The sequence below is a fragment of the Portunus trituberculatus genome, chromosome 15 (assembly GCF_017591435.1).
Source record: "Portunus trituberculatus isolate SZX2019 chromosome 15, ASM1759143v1, whole genome shotgun sequence".
Taxonomy (NCBI): Eukaryota; Metazoa; Arthropoda; class Malacostraca; order Decapoda; family Portunidae; genus Portunus; species Portunus trituberculatus.
This window is the reverse complement of record NC_059269.1, coordinates 17,667,738-17,691,558: the sequence shown is the minus strand read 5'-3', so window position 1 is coordinate 17,691,558 and position 23,821 is coordinate 17,667,738. Positions and strand designations below refer to the sequence as shown.

General features: G+C 42.8%; 1 protein-coding gene and 1 long non-coding RNA gene across 3 annotated transcripts in view; one reads left to right on the top strand and one right to left on the bottom strand.

Annotated features, from left to right (window-relative positions):
• Nucleotides 1–23,821, bottom strand: part of LOC123504312 (semaphorin-2A-like) — a 558,274-nt gene that overhangs the window by 215,954 nt on the left and 318,499 nt on the right. The gene's annotated exons all lie outside the window — the stretch shown is intronic.
• On the top strand, nucleotides 1,949–10,763 carry LOC123504315. Its single transcript, XR_006674802.1, has 6 exons — nucleotides 1,949–2,428; nucleotides 2,534–2,597; nucleotides 6,383–6,446; nucleotides 7,200–7,708; nucleotides 9,535–9,637; nucleotides 10,335–10,763. It is a non-coding gene; the product is annotated as an uncharacterized LOC123504315 (long non-coding RNA).

Below are 23,821 nucleotides of genomic sequence, written 5' to 3'. Positions count from 1 at the left end.
AGTGAAACGAATAGTGCTCCATTTACATGCTGACCATCTTGTATATTATCTATTTTTAAGTCTTGTAAATATTGTAGAGAAATAGATTGTAGTACCCTTAGAATAGGTAGCACACGACAGTGCGCCTTTGGGTACATGTTCCTTTGTATTAAGTTTTGTTTAAATAAAAAAAAAAAAAAAGAGAGAGAGAGAGAGAGAGAGAGAGAGAGAGAGAGAGAGTTCATTTATTTCTCCTTTCCTTTAATTTCTTCCTTCTCTGCTCTACTTCCTTTTCTTTTTCTCTCCGGTCGCCGTCAAACAGGAAAACCATACAAGAGAGCTCCATTAAGCCGTGTCGGTAGGGAAGGCTGAGCACTGAGCGATATTACACTCCCTGCTTCGTCTCAACTTACAAGGTCCTTATTAAAAAACGCCTTCTCCTTTTGCTACGACAAATTTGCAAGGCCACAGAGACAACTAGCCAGGTTATCAAGACAGATTCTCCTAATAATAAGCTAGAAATTTTGCCAGTCTATCACCACAACCATAATAATACTCTGAAAATACGAGTATCTTCAACTGGAGCCTTTGAAAAGCAGTGACGGCAAGAGAGCAAAGCGTTTCAGAATTTGGTAAGGGTCCCACCAACTCCCCTTGCTCATCTCACCACGCCTGCTCCGCTCCGTCGCCTCCCAGAGCACGCAGGTGAGAGAGAGGAAAAAACACCCAGTTAAGGTTCCTCGAGTCTAGTTCCCTTGGTTCACAGTCAGGTATAGGACGTTCCTGCTTCTCCGCCCCCACTCTTGGCTGTGCTGAAGGAGATTCTGTCTGATTTGGTGGAGTGGTGAAGGTTGCATGGTGGTGGTGGTGGTGGTGGTGGTGGTGGTGTACTGGAGATTGTAGGTTGCCAGGTGTATGCGTAGGAGACTCTGTTCATCGCGCCAGCACTCACAACTATCATCACTGCCTCTGCTACTACTATGTCTTATCTCCCCTTTCCTCTTTTCCCTCCTCTCTTCCTCGTTTTCTTTATTTTTCTTCTTTTTCTATATTTCAACTTTTCTCTATATTTCCTTTTTTTCTAATTTTTATGCCTCCTCGTCTGTTGTAAGTCTTGTTCTTTTCCCCTTCTGCTTCTCCTCCTGCTTCTCTTTCTATTTCTTTATTCTTTTCTGCGCTTATATTCCCTCTTCTTCCTCCATCTCTCCTTATTTCTGACTTTCTTATCGCTCCGCACTTCATCCTCTCACTCCTTCATGTTTCCTCCTTTTCTCTTCATCCTCTTCATCTTTTACCTCTAATCTTCCTTGCTACACTTTCCTTCTCACCTCACACATCCCCTCTTTTACCTCTCCTCTTCTTGTCATTCTCCCTTTCCTCCTAATTCTTATCCTCATCCTCCTTGTCTTCTCTTTTCCTTCCACGCCATCTTTCTCCTAATCCTCGTGCGTCACCTCACGGCCCACTTCCCTCACCCCTGTCTATCTGAAGGCGTAGCGGATCACGCCAGCCTGCGCTTAGCACCGACTTACTTGGCAGGTGAGAGAAAGCGCCCCACGAGCAACATATAAGACTCAGGACGCGGCCTTCTCCTCACCGCTTATCTCGTCTTGTCCTCGAAAAATTTACCCTGATCTCTACCAGCAGTGTTTTTGTTTTCGTCTCTTTTTTTTTTTATTTATTCTGTTCATATACCACGTTCTTGATGGTAAAATTTGGTAAGTGGTAGGTTAATTTTGTTTCCTATCTGTTACTTTTTCCTTTTTTTTTTTTTTTGTTACTCTTTATGTCAGAATTTTGGTATCTATATGGGAGATTATTATTTTCAGTATTCCCTTATAGTATTTCTTTAATTTGTCTTCTTTTTCATCGTTTTCTTTTTGCCAGAATGAATGTCACGTTTTCTAATCTGTTTATTTTTTTCCTTTCTTGATTCTCTCCATTTTTTTTTCTCTCTCACGTCTCTCTTTTTTCTCTCCCTTTGTGGGAAATATCCCACAGCATTATTTGTACATATATGTAAATAGTTGGGAGTAACAAGTTCAGTATCATAAACTACTTATTAACAATAAATAAGTAATAAAAGAAGAAATAGAAGAGATACGAGTGAAGCGAAACGTGTTTGACTCGGGTGGTTCGATCAACCGCGGGTGGAGGCTACGAGGAAGGTGAGGTGCTCGTGGGGAGTTAGTTACACTCCAACCGCCAAGGACTTTACATTAACAAGAAGAAAGTGGTGTGCAAATATCTGGACATTACGAGTACGTACACGTGGATGTACTGCAGTGGATATACTTCAGTTGCAGTGTGCAGACAGAGAGCTGATAATACGACGATCCAGTCCACGGAGTAAACTACGTCCGCTGCCCTAATGAAACCACTGGCCAGTGGGTTGGATTGGGGGACTTAAGGGTTTGCGTTACGAGGCAGAACATACACTCAACAACAAGTGAGTTGAATAACATTATCAATTATAGATACATGTACATCAAATTTACTGACTAATTCATTATTAAATATAAAATCGGTGACGGTAGTTAACATCTATTTTCAGGGTTGTTGGATAATCCTCACCACTATCGATGGCCCACTGACAACCAGGTCTGGGAACATGTAAGGTATGTAAATATGAGTGATTAGGGCAGTCACGCCTTACATATTTTCCACAGTTGGTTCTTCGAACCGGATCTTTGCGCAACAGAGTAACAACCTTGTTACTAATGAGTACCATTAAACAAGTGGCTGTGGTGGGACATAGCTTAGTTCCACGAAGTTTAGGTAATATAGAAGGGACAGAAATACGGATATCTAGATCTCCAGGTGCTAAAGTCTCTAATTTTGAGTCTGATAACACCCTTGCACGTGTACTTGAGTGGCCACACGATTTGACCATACTCTTCCTTGGCGGTAATGACATATTTGATGGTTGTGTACCATCTTACATTGCCAGTAATATACTGGCACTTATAGAACAGCTTCATGATTACTGTAACTCAGAAATTGCTTTTGTATTGATAGAACATAGAAAGCCTCCCCCAGGAAACAGGTTTCACGTCTCTGGTGAACAATATAACAGTGGCGAACAATATTAATAGGTTGAAAAGGAAGTTTAAGATTGTCCTATGTTCGCTTCCTCAGTGTGAGTGCCAAGTCATTCCGAAATGGTGTGATTGATGGTGTTCACTTTAATGCCGAAGCAAATTTTCATCTTAAACAAACTCAGGAACACTATTTATCGTTTCATGACAAGTAACTAGTTACACAGTAACCACAGGTTACAAACGATCGTTAAGTGCCTATAAAGGACACTTAACAAGAACCATTAACAATGCTGAGACTCTGATTAAGCAACCAAATGTGGGTCCGATAAAAGTCCAAGCGACTTTCAAATCTTTATAATCTAAATGGAACAAATATGAAGAATCATTCAGTGTATCAGAGGTTCAACTGCTTGAGTCGGATGACACCGATAAAGAAGTAGAAGAACTTCAGAATGAATTCTATAATTATAATTATCAGAGATAATATCTCGAAACCATGAGATCAACAGATACTGCTCTAACAACTCCTACGCAAGGTAATACAGGAAATGTTATACCTAGCCCTACAACCTCCACACTGCCAAAATGACCAAGTATTCAATTGCCAACATTTTCAGGTGGTTCAGGTGAATATGAATCCTTCACTGACCAATTTGAAGCTCAGATTGGGAGTCGAACAGACCTGCAACCAGTAACTAAGTTACAATACCTTAAGAGTCCGCTGAAAGGCCAAACTTTGGATCTCATCAAGGGATTAGCTCGACATCACCTAATTATCAGTGCACTAGATATTCTTAAGGAATCTTACGGAGATGAAGACAAAATTAAACATTGCTTGTTGCAGGAGATAGTAAATTTAGGAACTCTGAAGCACAACGAAGGAGACTTGGAAAGTTTCAGAGTGAATATGCTCAACTTAACAAGGAGTTTAAGTAACAAGCACAATTTCACATGTTGTGAATGGATAATAGCTTCATTATTTCAACATAAATTAGCTAATGTAACAATTAGACAATTATATCTAAAATATAAAAGTAATTTCTTCACCCTTGATCAGTTAAAGAGGAATTGCGAGATTTAATCTCGCATATGGTAACACAAACCAGTAAGAACATTCAAGAATGAAACACTTGAATGTTTCAGAATTCAAGATTGACAAACATGTCGGCACTTGAACACTCTTAAGTCTGCCCAAACAAAATCAAACAAAGATTTTGTGGTGGTCACAATGTACCCGATATTCTAGTGGTGCAGATATAATTCTCTGACTGAAGGAGTTAAAAATTATCTCCGGTGCATGGGAACACATCAAACAAAATTTTGTCAAGTATCACTACAAACCTGCAGGAAGTGTGAGGGGAAAACATCACACTTTACTGTGCAAAACATACGCCAAGCAACCTTCCAGGACAAATAACTCTTCTGTCCTATGTCGATGAAACAACTGAAAGTTCTTCAGTAAATAATGTAGGTCTCATAAATGCCTTATCAAATGCTGTTATGAACCAGCAACCAGGTAGTGCCCTAGCTACGGCCAGAGCAACGTTGGAAGGATATGAGGAGGATATTAAACTCTTCTTTGATCAAGGTTCCCCAAAAAACTTTCATAACAAAGAAATTAGTAAAGAAAGCAGGTATGACTATAAATAAAGTCAACCGAGCGACTGACGTTACGGAGGGGATTTATGAGTAGACCCAACAATTACGTCTATCAAATAGTTAAACCAACAATTAAAATGGGAAATCTACTACAGATCACAGCAGTAGTAGTTGATGACCTGCCACAAGTTATAGTGACAGCAGGATTATCACAGGCCATTTAACAATTAACCAGAAGAGGAGTGAAGTTAGCGGATCCAATGGTGGCTGAAGACACTGTAGGACCTGTAGATATACTTATAGGAGCAGATCATTATTATGATTTCATCTCACTCCATGGGATGAAGAGAGGTGGAATACACTTAAGCTATCCTTTTGGCTATCTTATAACAGGGAAAATTCCCGAGAAATATAAAGCTGCACCAACAAAGGTCGCTTCACCTACTGTACCAGAGTCGATAATTGTAATGAAAATCACACAGCATCCTGATCCCTTGGAGGATACTGAGATCAAATTTGAGCATCTCCCCATGCATAAACTATGGGATCTAGATGTTATTGGTATCGACCCAACACAGCTTCCTACGGAAGACCGAACTTCATATATAGACTACTTAGATTCGGTGACATATGAGGCAGGACAATATTTGGTGAAGTTATCCTGGAAGGTTAATAAACCTGATCTACCAGATAACTACCACAAAGCTCTGGGACAGATGTATTCTTTGGTGAAGGAACTGAACAAAAAGGGGTTGGTAGAAACATATGATAGAATTTTGAAGGAACAATTAGTCTGGCTTCATAGAAGTACTTGATGCTCGTCCCGGTAAAGTTTCACATTATCTACCACATCGTGGAGTAGCAAGGGATTCTGCAACTACACCACTTATTATAGTGTTTAATTGCAGATCTAAAGCAAACAAAGGGGCACCGTCTTTAAATGATTGCTTGATGACGAATTACGCACACTATTAGTGAAAATAGAAGCAAGAGTAAATAATCGCCCTCTTACATATATATATGACACTGTAAATGAACCAGAACCACTAACACCAAATCATTTGCTCCATGGAACTACAATTGAGTCCATACCCCTAGTTATTAACACAGAACAAATAAAAGATCGTGATTAAACAACTAGATTTAGAATGAAGAGTGGAGGATCCTAAATAGAAAAAAAAATGCAACCACTCTTGGCTCTCCATATTATAGATTTTCTTGGCCCTCCCCCAGGATGTGGGAAATATCCCACAGTACTATCATAAACTAATTAGTAAACAATAAATAAGCAATAAAAAGAAATAGAGATACGAGTGAAACGAAACGTGTTTGACTCGGGTAGTTCGATCAACTGCGGGTGGAGGCTACGAGGAAGGTGAGGTGCTCGTGGGGAGTTAGTTACACTCCAACCGCCAAGGACACTACATTAACAAGAAGAGAAGAAAGTGGTGTGCAAATATCTGGACATACGAGGACGTACACGTGGATGTACTGCAGTGGATAATACTTCAGTTGCAGTGTGCAGACAGAGAGCAGATAATACGACGATCCAGTCCACGGAGTAAACTACGTCCGCTGACCATGATAAGTATCCTAATGAAACCACTGGCCAGTAGGTAAGATTGGGGGGCTTAAGGGTTTGCGTTACGAGGCAGAACATGCAATAACAAGTGAGTTGAATAACTATCATTTATAGATACATGTACATCAAATTTACTGACTAATTCATCATTAAATACAAAATCGGTGACTTCTATTTCCAGGGTTGTTGGATAATCCTCACCAATATCGATGGCCCACTGACAACCAGGTCTGGGAACATGTAAGGTATGTAAATACAAGTGATTAGGGCAGTCACGCCTTACATATTTTCCACACCCTTATTCTCTGTACTACACCACCTTTGTGCTTCTTTGCTTCTCTCCTCTCTAGATCATCCTTATTGCAGAAAAGCGTATAATCGGGTTATTTTTCATACCTCATAGAATTCACCTTACACAATGTTAAGTGCTTGGGATGGAAAGTGTACGTGATGTGTATACAGAGAAGTGATGTGCCTATACATATGCAATGGGGAATTAACTATGTATGAATCTTCTCTCTCTCTCTCTCTCTCTCTCTCTCTCTCTCTCTCTCTCTCTCTCTCTCCTCTCTCTCTCTCTGGAACAATTAAATCACATAGTCATCGCCATCTTCATCACCGCAGGCCAGCTATAGAACAAAGGCTGGTAATGACTGGCAATGATGACGATGATAAGCATATGATGGCTTATGTAAGTATATTAAGCGGTAAATGTACGTACAGGAGACAGAAGTTTTGGTGGTCTGGTGCAGAAGGAAAAGGTGGAAAGCGAGTGAGAATGAGTGAATGGTGAGATGTTTGTGCTACAGAATACATGCATACACACACAAGCACACGCCATTACAACACCCTCACCTCATCCTTGCATTCAACACAACCCTTACCCAACACTCCCATCCGCATCTGTCACTGCATTCCCTCTTCCCTGAGTTTCCTCCCTCCGCCACTCCACTACGCAATACTTCCTCTCATCCAGTCTCCCTGTCTCTCTCATGCAGGCGGCCCACTCCAGCCTCCTCGCCGGGTCTGCCACACGCCACCACAGATAAAGACATTCATTCGGCCCCCTCACACTTCGATACTACGACCCACAGCTTGGAAATCCATCTCACAATCACGTGGACTGTATGAAGCAAAGAAGACACGCGGAACTCCCTGCTTAGAGGACGTGAAGGCAGAGAAGCGTGCAGGGTCATAAAACAGGGGGATGCGAGGTATGGTATGAGGCAGGGGAGGGAGAGGACATGGGTCAAGCGAGGAGCTCAGCCCTCACTCACTCTCCCAAGGGGGTACTGGCGCAGCAGGGGAGCAAACTTCACGCTACGTTATTTTCGCGTTGATTCCCAAGACCAGTGTTTCAGTTCCCCTTCGAGTGACTGCAAGGCGGACGGGCGGAAGTGCGGAGGGCGGTGGTGGGAGTGTATGGGATGGCCAGGGAAGGGCAGAGAAGGACACGTGATGATTGGAATGATAAATGAGGCGCCGGCAACTCAAGACTCAGGTTCAGGTAGGGCCTATCGTCTGGTGGAGGTCGAGGGAGTACTGGGGTGCGGAGAGGATAAGGGCAGGTGTGTGGAGGGAGGAGAATGAGGGTGGGAAGGGATGATGGCAGAAGGCCCCAGGGGTTTTTATATTTCTCTCTCTCTCTCTCTCTCTCTCTCCTGTCCTTTCTGAGAATACTATACTGCAGCAAGTAACGTGGTTATAAGCCAACAACAGCCTCTACTCTTTTCTACCTCTCTCTCTCTCTCTCTCTCCTGTCCTTTCTGAGAATACAATACTGCAGCAAGTAACGTGGTTATAAGCCAACAACAGCCTGCTACTCCCTTTCCCTACCTTCTTTTCTTCCTCCTAACTAAATTCTCGCTACCTCTTACCTTACTTAACTCTCTCTCTCTCTCTCTCTCTCTCTCTCTCTCTCTCTCTCTCTCTCTCTCTCTCTCTCTCTCTCTCTCTCTCTCTCTTTCTTTCTTTTCTCTCTCTCAGCCAGTAGTAGGAAGCTGTAACTCCACTGTTATTTAAATCATTTGTGCGTGTTCAAGTGCTGTTAATTCCAAAGCTTTTGTCTTGGCGGAGATCGTGTAGCAGGGACCAGTTAGTTAAAACCCTATAACAGTCAGCCTGGGGAATGAACAGCCCACACATATTACTCTGGGAGACAACGTGGCATATATACAAGTGGCAAAGTATAGGAGAGTGAAGGAGGAAGCTTAGAACGAGAGCGATGGGGAGTGGTTTGTGGTCTTGTGACTCTTGTTTTGTCTCGCTATCCTGCTGCTTCTCTGCCCCTCTCTCTCTCTCTGTCTCCCTCCTCACCCTTAAGGGAATTCCACGAAGAACTGAGGTGTTGGAGATGTATGAGGATAAATAGATAATGGTATCTCTGGATCTAACACACCGCAGGGCACACCTAACCTGGCCCCTCTTGTCCTTTGGTATGTCCTTATGAGGCGGGTACAAATTAGTTCCTACCGCCACTCCATGATTCCTTGCCTACCTTTTTGCCTGCTTGCTTCCCTGCTTGTCTAATTAAAAGCTTCCTGTTTGCCTGGTGTTCACTCATTGCTTTTTTTTTTTTTTTGAGGTCTCATTCTTGTATTTTATTGATGCTGGCTGTTTCAAGACATTTGTCCTAGTTTTTTTTACTAATTCTCTTAATCTTTTAGGGAACTGGCAATCAAGTGGCAATCAAGTGGGCCTTTTCTTTTTTTTTTTTTTTTTTTTGCCCTTAGCCAGCTTCATCTATTAAAAAAGAAAAACTGTTTGCTTGCTTTTCTTGTCTGCTTCCCTACTTGTTCAGATACTTTTCTTACTCTCTCTCTCTCTCTCTCTCTCTGTCTGTCTGTCTGTCTGTCTGTCTGTCTACTTCGATGTTCAGATACTTTTCTTACTCTCTCTCTCTCTCTCTCTCTGTCTGTCTGTCTGTCTGTCTGTCTGTCTGTCTACTTCGATGTTCAGATACTTTTCTTACCCTCTCTCTCTCTCTCTCTCTCTCTCTCTCTCTCTCTCTCTCTCTCTATCTCTGTCTGTCTACTTCGATGTTCAGATACTTTTCTTACCCTCTCTCTCTCTCTCTCTCTCTCTCTCTCTCTCTCTCTCTCTCTCTCTCTCTCTCTCTCTGTCTATCTCTGTCTGTTCAGATGTTCAGATATCTCTCTCTCTCTCTGTCTGTCTGTCTGTCTATCTCTGTCTGTCTACTTCGATGTTCAGATACTTTTCTTACCCTCTCTCTCTCTCTCTCTCTCTCTCTCTCTCTCTCTCTCTCTCTCTCTCTCTCTCTTTGTCTGTCTACTTCGATGTTCTCAATGTCTCTCTCGGGTTTGTGTTCCTCAGTCGGTCGTAAACGCACCAGCGATCCACAAGGAGCTGGGGACAGGTGGCTTAAACGACGACGAGAGGAGGGAGGAGGAGGAGGAGGGAAGAGGAGAAGGTGAAGGTGAGTGAAGTCCTGACCGAGGCTGGACGTCTTAATAATTTACAAGGTTTTACGAGTCTCTCCTTCCCCAATTCTACCTGCCTTCCCCTGCCTCTCTGACTTTCCCTTCCTTCACCATCTTTCCTTCTTTCATTGTGGCCTAGGACTGAATTTTCACCTTTCTATAACTTTCCTTCACTGTTTTTCCTCCTCCCTTCCTTCACTATCTTTTCCTTTTCCTTGTGCCGTAAGACTGAGTTTTCACCTTTGTATAACTTTGCCTTCCTCTTTGTTTTCCTCCTTTCTTTCTTTCATTGTGGAGCAGGACTGAATTTTCACCTTTTATAACTTTCTTACTGTTTTCCTTCTCCCTTCCTTCATTGTTTTTCCTTCTCCCTTCCTTCACTCTCTCCTTTCCTCCTTTGACAGCTACCTAACTTTTAATTCTGGCCTTTATTCTGCCTTCTATTCCTGTTCCTCCTTTCTTCCTTTAGTGTAAGACTCCTCAGTTCTTCATTCTGTTCCATTAGCAGTGTGAAGTGTCAGATAAGAAAGAATGTAGGGAGAAGCAGTAGTGGGCAGTGGATGGGTATGTAGTGATAGTAGAGTCAAGAGTCACAGGTAGTATCTCCGTATAGGGAAGTTTTGTGCAATTACTCTTCCTCTCGTGTTGCTCTCCTTTTTGGTTAGATATCTAGGTTGTGATTATTTTTTTCAGTCTCCTCGGGTGCAGCGGCGGGGCAGCGCTGGAACACAGGTGCGACCAACAAGGGAGGCTACCTGACGGACCCACAACGCTTGGCCGAAGAGAAACAGAAGCGAGGGGAAGGACTGAAGGACAAGAGAGGGTCGGAGAGTGAAAGGATGATGTAAACACACACACACACACACACACACACACACACACACACACACACACACACACACACACACACTTTAAACTTACGGACGGATATGATGCAGGAAGTGACACAGTAAAATATATACAGAGAGAGAGAGAGAGCTTTAAAACTGTCCATTCATTCAACTACTATTTTTCTTCTCTCATTCTTTCCACTTTCTGTAACTTTTTTTTGCAAGATGGAGAGGGAAAATTGAGTTCATAACCAGGAAAGTGAAGCCAAAGGGGGAATAAAGTTGCACCATCTATTCGTCTTTATCCCAAGAACAAACACACTCGGAAGAAAAATATTTAAGTTACAGGGACTGCCACGTGTATAGGCCTGGCGACTTTCCTGCAGCTTCTAACATTTCATTACGTTTTTATGTTACGGGTTTCTATCACTCTCACTCCTCTCTCTGCTCTAGTGGCATCAGTAACTCAGTAGCGCACCCCAGCAGACCTTCCCTCGCCACTGGGCAAGAACAACAGCCGCCTCGCCTTCCCCTCGCCTCCTCTGCCGCTGCTCAGTACAATTGGGGAACTGATAGATAATAAATAAAGCATTATCGCTGTGGGGGTGGCTCAGGGCCAGGGAGGTGCCAGGGGCGTGTGATAAATGAGGCCCTTTGGACTCCGCTACTGCCGCTAGCTAGGAGGCAGGAGCACCCCTCGGCCATGCTCCTACTCCTCCTTTTCTCTCTGCTCCTTCCTCCTTTTTCCCGTAACAAGGAGAAGCTTTCGTCTCAAGTCTCGGCCCCCACGAAGAAAACAAATAGAGAGGCTCTTTAAGATTCTTCCCTTTTATAATCGTATTTCTCAGGAATTTTTATCCGTTATGTATTTAGATGCTGGGTTTATTCTCCCTCCCTGCCGGCTTACGCAACGCCTCGCCCCGGGCACTACCTCAACACAGACTGGTGGGGCGGGGGCGGGAAAGGGGGCGCCTGCCATTGTAGTTACTTATGGTTATTAATTCATCTCGGTGACCTAATTTTGCCACATTCTTGGAAATTCTTTGAAAAGCCAAGTTGAAGTCACGTTTGTATCAACTTAACCCCTTCAGTACCACGACGCGTTTCCATATTCACTCTCCTTACTATATGGTGATTTGATAAAGCTTCAGAAACTCATATATGGGACTAAAATAGTGAAGACTGGTAATTAATTAATCTTTCGACCTCCATAAACCCTTTCTAATGTCAATAAAAATGGTCTACTTGTACAAAGATATCAAGGTAATGATGTGTTCCAGTATTGAAGGGGTTAATGCGTAGTAAACGGAACAAATAAATAAATAAACAAATAAAATTAAAAGCACATACTCTGTAATCACACCATTAAAAATATTAATCGTCCAGTAATAAAGATAGAAATAAATAAATCGGACAACACGCGTCCACAAGGTCATAATCCTACCATTCATCTGTCCTATATTCTCTAACCATTTTATTTTCAAGCCAATTGTGTGAAGCGAGACACTTGAAGAAGGAGCTCCTCTTGCCACAAAACACACCACGAGGAAGTAAGGCAGGAGGGAAGGACATGAGAGGAGGGGAGAGACTAAATGAAGGAGGCAAAGAGCTTGAGGATGGAATGAATGGGGAAGAAGGAAAGAATGAGAGGAAAAGGAAGGAGTGGGGAAGAGAAACGAAGACTTTTGGAATGGGGAAGAAGAGGAACAAGAGTGAATGAGAAGCGAGTTTTCCGGACAAGATGAAGGAGGAGGGGGGAAAAAAAGTGAGGAAAACCGATGAATGGGGAAGATAATTAATTTGGAGGAAAAAGGAAGGAGAGCGAGAGAAGTCATCACAATCTTCAGGTGTAGCCTCCCTCGCCTCTTCATATGGAGAAATAAATTGTAGCGTGCATTCTCTTTAGGAAAACGAAATTATATTACAGAACGTTCGCTCCGCACGCAACTAATTTCAATACAAGCGAGCAATATAATCTTTCTTAAATAAATGTGCACAGGCGGGAGAAAAAATAAATACTTAAATATATTTCACTTTTATATTTTCAAACTATTTTTGTTTCCTAGCGGAGAATGCAAAAACTCTGTACTACCTACACAAACTAAACAGTCTAACCTAACCTAACCCATCTCAACCCAAAACTAAACCTAACTCAGCCCAACCAAATCAAACCTAACCCAACCCAACGCAACCCAACCTTATACGTATTCCGACTTTTTTCTCTATGATAGTGAGAGAGGATCAAGAAGGTAGTAGAAAAGTAAAATAGAGCTGAGAAGAGACTAAAAAGGAGAGGTATTTGGGTTCATTGTATAGCAGGGGGGTCGTAGCGCCCCTCTAAGTCCCCTCTTACGTATCCCTACCTGGTCGCGAGTCATCACCTGCCTGTCCACGTGGTCACACTCACCTGAGAAAGAAAAAAAAATAAACGTTAATAGTCACGTACGGGAATTAAAAAAGGGTGTTGTGTAAGAGCGAGAGAGCGAGAGAGCAAGAGAGCAAGAGCAAGAGCGAGAGCGAGAGAGAGAGAGAGAGAGAGAGAGAGAGAGAGAGAGAGAGAGAGAGAGAGAGAGACTTTAAGAGGGGGGCGGGCTAAGTTTCCCAGCAGGTCATCTTTAAGGTAAAATTTACTCTATAAAACCCACTATTTTGTTTGGAATTTGCAACCTCCGCCTCCCAAATTTTTACTCTGATAATGCTGAAGGATAAAAAAGTGAAAAAAATACACACCCACACCCACACCCACACCCACACACCCCACACACACACACTACGCACCCACGCTATATCACACGTGTCTTCTCCAACGTTAAGTATCATTCATGTTATTATTACTATTACATGCGACGGAATAAATTACAACACTAAGGAATGAACAGCAGAACATTACATTATTATTAATAGAATATTTTGGTTGCTTTATGTATTTACAAGATCTAATTAATTTCATCAGTAGTATAGTTTGTAGATATGCAGTAGTAGTAGTATCGGTGGCTATAAAACTGGTACATGCAAATTAAAATCACCCCCATCCATCTCTCTCTCTCTCTCTCTCTCTCTCGCTTGGCATTGCACGATTACTTAAAAAAACTTCAGATCTCCACTTTTATTAACCGTTGTCGCCTGAATCCTGAGAGGGAGAGAGAGAGAGAGAGAGAGAGAGAGAGAGCGCGTCAAGATGAGAATTAATGTTGTGTTTTCGACGCTCCAAAAGACACTTTGGTTCCTTTATTACGTGATTCACAAAACACTTGGCGACTTTAATGAATTTCCGTGTATCTGCTTACCGATCTCTCTCTCTCTCTCTCTCTCTCTCTCTCTCTCTCTCTCTCTCTCTCTCTCTCTCTCTCTCTCTCTCTCTCTCTCTCCATTGAAGGAAGGAAGGAAGGCAGTAAATAAAGTTTGTGTCTCGTAAACTTTTCTTCGTCTTTTATCTTGCTTATCACATTAGCTTGATTGATCTACCCCTGTTTTTTTTTTTATCATATTTATACCTTGCCTCCTCCTCCTCCTCCTCCTCCTCCTCCTCCTCCTCCTCCTCCTCCTCCTCCTCCTCCTCCTCCTCCTCCTCTTCCTTTTCTTCCTCCCTGTAGTGGCTGGAACACCGCCACCTCTCACTTTGTCTATCCTCCCTTTCATTCCTTCCAATATCCTATACCTTTTCCCTCTTCTACTCCTTCTTATCCTTTCATGTTCTTCCTCTCCTTTTAGAATAATATGTTTTCCTTTATGCAGTCTCTCTCTCTCTCTCTCTCTCTCTCTCTCTCTCTCTCTCCTCCCCTCGACACGCGACACAGACCCCGGATAATCATTACGAAGCATTAAGTTTTTAAAAAGATTATGTATATGCCTACCCGGCCCCTGAGCAGGTAAGGAGGGAAAAACTGTTTACCCTGAGTTCATCTTACGGCTCCTCCCTACTGCGCACACACACACACACACACACACACACACACACACACACACACACACACACACACACACACACTATACGCCCCCCTTGCAGTGCTGCCATGCGATACACACATACAAGAGCTTGAAACACACACACACACACACACACACACCTACACGTGACATGCACTACACGACATGTCACTCCGCTTAGTACTGTTTGCAACCCAACACTGCAGTGGACATGTATAGCCAGAGGAGGAGGAGTAGGAGGAGGAGAGGGCGTTGGCAGGGGAGCGAACGAGACAAGCGGAAGAGAAGGGGAGGTTCGTGTAGTGGGCGGTGTGGTGAGCACGGTGGGTGAGGATGGGCGTGGTAGTGTTAGGCCTGCTGGGTGATATGGAGGAGGCGAGGACCGTGAGGTGGGTGAGGTGAAGTGGCGACCAGGATAATATGAAAGCAAGGTCGCTGGGTGAGGTGAGGTGTGGCGGCACTGTAGGATACATGTAGAGAAAGTAAGAAATCCTGACAAGGGGAATAAGGAAGAAAATATCCGAGTTTATGGTTGATACCGATATCTGCAGAACTTTAGATCATTATTATGACTCTATTTCGTTTAAGCCCTTCAGTACTCGAACACATTTTCCACCGAGTTTGGGTATGATTGGTCGATTTTATTTAGATTAGGAATAATCTATGGAGGTCAAAAGATTAATGGCCTGAGTCTTCACTATTCTAATCCCAACATAAGTTCTTGAAGCTGTATAAAATCACCAAATAGTAAGCGGAATGAATATGAAAACGCGTCTTGATGCTGAAGAGGTTAAAGATAGGATAGTGTAGCATAAGGAACGATGGGAGAGGAGGAGGAGGAGGAGGAGGAGGAGGAGGAGGAGGAGGAGGAGGAATAGGAAGAAGAGGAGCAGGAGGGGAGAAGGGCTTCATGGTGATGACACAGGCAACAGGAGTCACTCGGCATGATGTGTCACTTTCACCGCGAAAGAAAAGAAAAAAGAATAAAGACTGCAGCCCACCATCCATCTTCCACACTTCACGGGAAAGAAATGATTAATGTGACAAAGGGTGGATGGACATGTGGGGGACGTGACAGCGTGACACTCTCTCCTCCTCCTCCTCCTCCTCCAACAGTGCTCGACAGAACCGTCTCTTTACACCAATGCCAAGTGTGAGAAATGGAAAAGTTTTGAGGGCACCAATCGTCTGAATGAAGTGTTTGTTTCAAGACCAACAACAGTACTCAAAGATATTAAATAATGCTGCTGCTGTTGCTACTGCTGCTACTGCTACTACTACTACTACTACTACTACTACTACTACTACTACTACTACTACTACTGCTGCTGCTGCTGCTGCTGCTGCTGCAATTATTACGACAACTGTTACTACTGCAGACCTCAGGATGAAGAAGAAGAAGAAGAAGAAGAAGAAGAAGAAGAAGAAGAAGAAGAAGAAGGAGGAGGAGGAGGAGGAGGAGGAGGAGGAGGAGGAGGAGGAGGAGGAGGAGACTAAGAAATAAGATAACACAGCACCATTTTACACTCTCTCTCTCTCTCTCTCTCTCTCTCTCTCTCTCTCTCTCTCTCTCTCTCTCTCTCTCTCCCTTCAGGTTAAGGGGCACCGAGGGATGTGATACAGTATGATGTTTACACAATATACACATTTGCTAAGCACCACTAATGCGGGCAGCTGCGTGGCGTGTAAATACGGGCTTGTCTACTCTATATTTACCCTCACGCTTGTAATATGAATAGTATTGGCTGTAAAAGACCAAATATACTGAGCACGATGGCGGGGAGATGCTTGCTTAGGTCTGACGGCCAGCCACTTTGGGCATTTTTATTAGCTATAATTTACGTGTGTACGTGAGGTGGCAGCCACATTCCCAGCACACGCCTCGCTGCTGCTGCTGCTCCTGCTGCCTCGCCTTCCACGTGGGTCTCAGAGCAGTGTAACCAGACCTTGCTCGGGTGATTCTTGGCCTCTGACGCTCAAGATTCTAACAAGGACTGTTTTTAAAGGCCACTGAAACGATCAGTCGGGTTGTCCAGGAAGATTTTCTTGTTAATGATGGAGAACCCTTCTTAAACTATTACTAAAATCAAAGAAACTCTATTGGCAACCATAATAATGACTTCACCTACACAAAGACAACATTCAAAGTAGATTCAAACAATTAGTCGTCTTCTCATATGCATTTATATTGTAGAATAAGTCTTAAATTATTGTTAGAATCATGACAACTCTCCTGGAAACTCCAATAACTAGCGCGTAGCAACATTTCTTGAGTCTGTACCTCTGTGGTCACTGCGGTATAAAAACTGCAACCACTTCCACGAAAATAATTAAAGCGGCTTCACATGAGGTAATGTAAATATATCTCTCTTACAAGTTTTAATAATGAAGCTGCATAATAGGACCAAATGATGTAATAAGAATATACATCACAAGTCCTGTCCACGTGTAATATTAAAATGAATAGAATTTCAAAACGTTTTGCATTATTAAAAATTCTATCTACGGGGTGTACACATATACTACAACAATATATGATGCAAACTTTTATATCCCCTGTCAGCAAGTCAATAAACAATATTAACAGACAGACAACACGCTGCTTTAAACACACTATCATATACGTAAAATTATTCCTGTACGTATTCTTTTACTTCCTCTTTCCAATCTGTCGTACATAAAAAAAAATAATAAAATAAAATACTAAAGAAAACTTTGAATATATTTTTCACTTTCTCATTAACTCTCAAAAAATCGATAAATCAAAGAACAGTTTTCCAGTATCTATCGTCTCCTTATACGCAATTTTCTTCCCTACACACTCCTACACTAAGAGACCTTTACCTGGAGAATACTGTTGACTTTAAAGGTCGAAAAGTCACTCTTAACTTCCTACAGCGGGCTAAAGGTGGCCACAAACTGCAACGTTCCTTTACATTTTATGCTAAACACTGATGGTCTTGTGTATCTCAACTTTAACGTCCAACTCCAAGGAATGCCAATGCAGACTGTGATGCTGATGGCTGAGCGACCAAGCCTGGGGCGAGACTTACGGAAGCTGTTGGAGCAGAGTATGTGATCAAAGGTAGTGTCTTGTAGAGGAAATTAAATCAGAGAGTGTTGCAGTAATTGATGAACAGGAGGAGAGAACCAAAGTAATTAAAAGCTTTGTTATTGCGATTGTGATTGTTACTACTACTACTACTACTACTACTACTACTACTACTACTACTACTATCAATGATATTAATAATAGACAATAATATGAGTAAAGTATTCAAATGCAACGTAAAATGAAACTACACTCATGCGCTGTATTAAATCTTGATACAGTGTCAATATTCAGAATTTAACTTTATTTAACCTATCCAGTAGAAACAAGATTACTGTTGAAAGTTGAAGCAAGACACTACTCTCTCTCTCTCTCTCTCTCTCTCTCTCTCTCTCTCTCTCTCTCTCTCTCAACAACAGGCGATATAACTTACGTAGACGATAATTCGAGAAGTGGTACTGCCTGGCGGTCTGACCCTGGGCACTAATGCTAACCAGAAGCAGAAAGAAGCAGAGGTGATATCCAGCAACAAAAAACCCGGATTTACTGTAGTAGAACTTAACTCTCCTCCTCCTCCTCCTCCTCCTCCTCCTCCTCCTCCTCTTTCTTCTTTCTTCTCTCAACTTTTTTTTTTCTCTCTCTCTGACACTAAAGGACATTTTTATCTAAGCTTTTTTTTTTTTTCCGCCAACCCAGCAAAGCATTTGTTTTTCTTTGCCTTTACTTTCGTTTTTCCTTCTTTCCCTTTGCAATTCTTCCTAATCCTTTCATTCTGGTTCAATTTTTCTCTCAGTATTAGTATTCATTTCAGTTCCCTTTTCGTTACCATTTTCCCTTTTCGTTCCTTCTTCCTCTTTTCTTCTTTCTCTTTCCAATCAATTCCTGTTCTTCCCTTCTATCTTCTTCCATTTCCCCTTTCGTTATCATCCCTTGTCTTTTTTCGTTTCGCTCTCCTTCCCTTTCTTTCCAGTAACAATTTTACATATATTTCAGTATTATTTGCACTTCCCTTTTCGTTATCAACCTTGTTCCTTTCTTCCCTTCCTTCCCTTACCCTTTCTTTCCCCTTGTAATCCTTCCCGACTCGTCCATTTTATTTCCTTTCACCTCCCCTTGTCCTTTCTTTACCTCTCTCTGTCCCATTACAGTCCTTCCCTACTCTTCCCTACAGTGCATTTCATCTCAGTACTCCTTCCCTTCCCCTTGCACTCTACAATACACAGACCCCTTAATCCCAGCAACACCCCGCCCACTGGATCACCTTTCTATTAATTCCTGCCTCACCTGACGGCCGCTCATCACTCAAGGGAACGACTGGACAAATCCGAGGGGGCCTTCCAAGTACCTAATAATTTGCCAAGGGAGTGAGATTACCTGATCTATCTCAGCCTCTACTATACTGTCTCTATGTCCCTTTACCTGTCTAGCTCGTGTGTGTGTGTGTGTGTGTGTGTGTGTGTGTGTGTGTGTGTGTGTGTGTGTGTGTGTGTGTGTGTGTGTGTGTGTGAAATAATTGAGTGCATTTATTTCTCACTTGTGGGAAGGAATTAATTCGCTTCGTTAAATGTGAAAATTAGTTGTTTTTCTTGTCTGTCTGTCTATTTATCTTTAGTTTCTACCCCTCTCTCTCTCTCTCTCTCTCTCTCTCTCTCAGGGGATGATTCATACAGAGAACCAGACCCTCCTGCTTTAATACCCTAATACCTGCCTTCCGCCTCATCCTCGTTAGCGTGGCTATTAATGTTCATGATTCACCTTCTCAGCCAAAGCAGGTCTTGTGAAACGCTGCCGATACCTAACAGTGAGCCAGCGGGGGATAATAGATGTTAATAGTAATTTTTTGTGTGTGCTGGGGAAAGCAGGGATGGGAGGTTGTCTGTATGTGTGTATGTATGTCTGGCTGGCTGGCTGGGTAACATTTTTTTTCTCTCTCTCTCTCTCTCTCTCTCTCTCGTAACATTATGGTAGAAGATAAATATATGGGTATGTTATGTAAATGACTACTACTACTACTACTACTACTACTACTACTACTACTACTATTACTACTACTTTCCTGTAGCACTATTTACATATGACGCTAAAGCAGAAAATAAGTAAAACACATTATACCTTAACAACAACAACAACAACAACAACAACAACAACAACAACAACAACTACAACTACTAATTCTTTCCCCGCCCCCCCGACACACACCACAGTCACACACACAAACACCCATCCACCCACCAACCCACGAACCCACACGCACAAACATACCCCTCCACTCCCCTTTGCCCTTCCCAGACACACACAAGCGGATGGAAATAGCAGTAACACACACGGACATGAGGTGAGTGGAAGGCCGTGTCTCAGCTGATTACCCTTGGGAAGAACCTCGCCAATTATTAATGTCTGAAGAAGCAAGGGGAGAGAAAAAAAAGAGAGAAAGATAAAAAAAAAAGACGCTGAAAAAATAGTTATCCTCTTGAAGTATCAGAGAGAGAGAGAGAGAGAGAGAGAGAGAGAGAGAGAGAGAGAGAGAGAGAGAGAGAGAATCTGGTCTGTTGTTGCCGTGTCTGTTTAACGTTCTCTCGGTGCTGCCTGGGAATTCTCTCTCTCTCTCTCTCTCTCTCTCTCTCTCTCTCTCTCTCTCTCTCTCTCTCTCTCTCTCTCTCTGGGGATGTGAAGAGAAAATAGCGAAGAGAACTCTAAGACTAGAGAGAGAGAGAGAGAGAGAGAGAGAGAGAGAGAGAGAGAGAGAGAGAGAGAGAGAGAGAGAGAGAGAGAGAGAGAGAGAGAGAGAAATGTAAGGGAAGAGTAGAGAAGAGAAGGAAAGGGAAGGGAGGACATACATAAATGAAGGGAGGAAATTGAGAGGGATCGAAGGGAAAGGGGACTCGAGGGAGGAGGAGGAGAAAGAGGAAGAGGAAGGAGAAGGGAAGACAGGGAAGACAGGGGAAGGCAAGGGAAGGCAAGGGAAGGCTTAAAGGTAGAGGAACGGAGGAAATAGAGAAGGAAGGGAAAGGGAAAAGGTGGCAGTGGGTGTCGAGATGAGCAGGAAGGACGGGACCTGCTGCGCTAATCCATGTTTTTGTTTTCGATCTGAGTTCATCCGTATTGAAACTTTCCATCAAAACCTTTCCCCTTTCCTCGCCTCGTCATTCCCTCTCATCTCCCTGTCCGTGTCCCCATTGCTTTCCTCCTCTTGGTTGTTTGATTCCTCGCCTCTTGAAGTTCACTCATGATTATGAGAATTTTGTCACGGCGCAGGGGGAGAACAGAAGAGGACAAGAGATCAGTTTTTTTTTTCTTTCTGACAGATCCACTCTCTCTCTCTCTCTCTCTCTCTCTCTCTCTCTCTCTCTCTCTCTCTCTCTCTCTCTCTCTCTAATTTCGTAGTCTCCTTTAGCGGTCATCTATATTCAATGTTCCTCTCCATTTTCTTTCACAAGTAGCTAAAACAGAACAGCAATGCAAACACCCCAATAAAAATATCAAGATATGTTGTTCCTTGGTCTTCCCTTGTCCTCCTCTTCGTCCTCGTTCTCCTCCTTTACCTGTAGACAAGGGGACAGACCACTCGAGGCATAAGTCCCACTCCAAGTCCCACTCTAGACCTACTCTGAGTCCCACACCCAGATGGAGGTCGAGGCAGCCAAGGGGATTTCTGTTACTGTCACCCCTCTCTGCAGCCTGTTCTGTAAATAGTGTTTCTTGACGAGCCTCGCTGCATATAGGAACACACTTCACTTTGGCGTTGTCTAGTTAGCGGGTTTTAGTTTCGGTGAGTTTCTTGTAAGGCGAAAAGACGAAGAATAAAGTACAAAAATTTACCTGTTGAAAAAACCTGAATTTCCATGTTGTTTTGGATGGTAATAAAGGTGAAAAGGTTGTCTCATCAATTCTGGAGCGGAGTGCACGTATATCTATCTACTGAAAAACTTGAATTGAGATGTTTTGGCTAAGAATAAAGGTTGGAAGAGAACTTTTTTACATTTTCAATCGATGACTATTACTGCTTTCTCTCTCTCTCTCTCTCTCTCTCTCTCTCTCTCTCTCTCTCTCTCTCTCTATGTCTCTAATTTCACTTTCCTCCAACGTTTCCATTCCTCTCGTTCATTTGTCACACAGCAAACACTTCATGTCTGCAAAGAAGCGGACACGCATTCTACACTTTCCTCTCCAAGGCCAGTGATATTTTTCCAGCTCTCGGCGATGACAATGAGGGACGTGGGTGGCCGGTGAGTGGTGACTGACTGGACGGGTAAGGGTCAGGATGAAGGATTAAGGACCTAAGGATTATAAGGATTCCTGTTAGTCTGACCTGACCTGACTCTCTCTCTCTCTCTCTCTCTCTCTCTCTCTCTCTCTCTGGTAAAGTTTTATATTTCACATTTTTGCATATAATCTTTCGTTTTCTTACCCACTCAATTTATTTTCCTGATCTCATTCGCAATCTCTCTCTCTCTCTCTCTCTCTCTCTTCTCTCTCTCTCTCTCTCTCTTACTTGCTGCCCGTCTGTCTTTCACCCATCTCCCATTTCAGTCCCTTAAGTGCCATACAGACCCCATTGCGACCTGACCCAAGACATCCTGCTTGACCTGACGCCTCGCTCTTCTTCCTCCCCCAACCAGGAGAGGAGACGCGGACATGTTGCCGCTCAGGGATGACAATAAGTAGGATTTCCGAGGGTCGCTCTGTAGTTTTCACCTTAACGACGCGTATAGACAAAAGGAGGAAGAACAATAGTAAGGAGAGGAAAGTAGGAAGAGGAAGAAGAGGGATTGGTTTTTGTACTTGCTTATTTGATTTTGTGTAAGGTTTGATTTCGATATCCATAAAAAAAAAGGCTGGTTGCTGCGTCAGTGTTTGTACTTTTTTCAATACCTTGCCATGCATTACAAGAAAAAAAAAAAAAAACTAACCACATATGTAATAAAAAGTACACAATCTATCACATCCATAACTTGAAACATCACAAATTCTCAAATAAACGAGACATTCTGAATAAAACACTCCTAACGCATTCCTCGCTTCGCCTCCAAACAAGTCAGAAGGAACCACGTGCAAAGCTGAGGAACAACAGAGAGCACTGAGCCTACACGCATACCACGCATTCTGTCCCTAGTCTCTCACTGCCGCCTTGTTTAGTATTGCACCTACACTGTCCTGACCTTGAGTGTTCCCAGATGGCCGCGCGTTGGGGAAAGGCAAGCACAGACACTAAAAAGGGTGTGTACGTTATGTTATCCTTGCAAATGTTACACAGAAGAATTGAGAGTGGTAGATGAAAGAAGCAGTATAAACCCCTTCAGTACTGGGACACATTTTTACCCTGAGATTTGCGTACTATTAGACCATTTCATTCACATTAGGAAGGGTTTATGATGGTCAGAAGAGTAATGACCGGATTCTTCACTATTTTAATCCTCCACATAAGTTTCTGAAGCTATATAAAATCACCAAATAGTAAGCAGAATAGATATGGAAAAGCGTCATGGTACTTAAGGGGGTTCAGAAGGGATATGTTAGTGTAAATGAAGGAAGAGTTAGCAAAATGGTCTTTACGAAAGCTATTCAGTGGAGTGGAAATCAGTTACATATCTACACAAGCACGAAATGAGAGATAAAAAAAAGTTTGCTAATGTTTTTCTTTTACTTTTTACAGGAAAACTTGTTCTAGTAAAATATGACATTATCTTTTTTTATAGCTTAGACACGTTTTCATACTCATTCTGCTTACTATTTGGGGATTCTAAACAGCATCAGAAAATTACATGAGGGATTAAAATAGACTTTGGTGATTAATCTTCTGCCCTCCATAGATCCATCCTTCCTAATGTAAAAATAAAAAAGAAAATCGACTAATCATATCCTCAACTCAAAATAAAAAAGCATCCCAGTGCTGAAGGGACTTTCACTTCTACCAGCTCTCCTACAATTACTACCATCACCACCACCACAACCACAGAAAGACACAGACAACGTAACCTCCCCCTCAAAAAAAAAAAAAAAAAAAAAAACACATTACGAAAAACAACACCCATATAGCAGACGTATTTACGATGAGCAGTGCGGTGGCCTGAGTGGGTACCTAGTAACTAACCGTAACACAGTACTGCAAATCCCTCAAATTGGATGGTCCAGTAATGCGATCTAGTTGCTGGGTTCACCTTCCTCGATGCGCTACAGAAAACAAAGGCACGGAGGCAGGGAGAAGGGGACAGAGAGTATCGGGAGGCCGGGGTAGGGGAGGCTGAGAGAAGGTAAACACGGGCGGGAGGGGGATTGTCATGGGAGGGAGTGTAGAGGTGAGGTGGTGAGGACTGGCAGTGGGTTGGCAGTGAGCGACCAAAACAAGTCTCTATCTAATCTGACAGGCGTAG